A 753-nucleotide genomic window follows, 5' to 3' on the forward strand; every position below is an offset into this window, starting at 1 on the left:
ACTGGTCAAATAATGTTCAGATAGTGCCTAATCGTTGTCGTAATCAATGGGGCTTTACATAAATTTTGTCAAATTTGGGCATAATAGACATTTTTGGATATTACATCCTCGTATTTAATATGTTTGCTGAGCTAAAGTATAGAAGATGAAATATCCCAATATCTTATTTATAAAGCAGTTTTAATCAACTCTTGCAAATTTTTTTTCACAAAATGAAAAAGAATTAGAACTAAAACACATTACAAAAAATGTAAGACTACATACAGGTCCTTCTCAAAATATTAGCATACTGTGATAAAGTTCATTATTTTCTGCAATGTACTGATAAACATTAGACGTTAGACTGTATTATTTTATTGTTTTTCTGTAAAGCACTTTGGTATGCCTAGGCTTTTAATGTGCTCTATAAATAAAGGTTGTTGTTGTTGTGTAGATTCATTTCACACAACTGAAGTAGTTCAAGCCTTTCATTGTTTTAATATTGATGATTTTGGCATACAGCTCATGAAAACTCAAAATTCCTATCTCAAAAAATTAGCACATTACATCCGACCAATAAAAGAAAAGTATTTTTAATACAAAAAAAGTCAACCTTCAAATAATTATGTTCAGTTATGCACTCAATACTTGGTCGGGAATCCTTTTGCAGAAATGACTGCTTCAATGCGGCGTGGGAGGCAATCAGCCTGTGGCACTGCTGAGGTGTTATGGAGGCCCAGGATGCTTCGATAGCGGCCTTAAGCTCACCCAGAG

This window comes from Mchenga conophoros, linkage group LG22, assembly GCF_057382185.1.
Source record: "Mchenga conophoros isolate Kocher_MC1m ecotype Shallow Benthic linkage group LG22, M_conophoros_male_GT1.1, whole genome shotgun sequence".
NCBI classification, from domain to species: Eukaryota; Metazoa; Chordata; class Actinopteri; order Cichliformes; family Cichlidae; genus Mchenga; species Mchenga conophoros.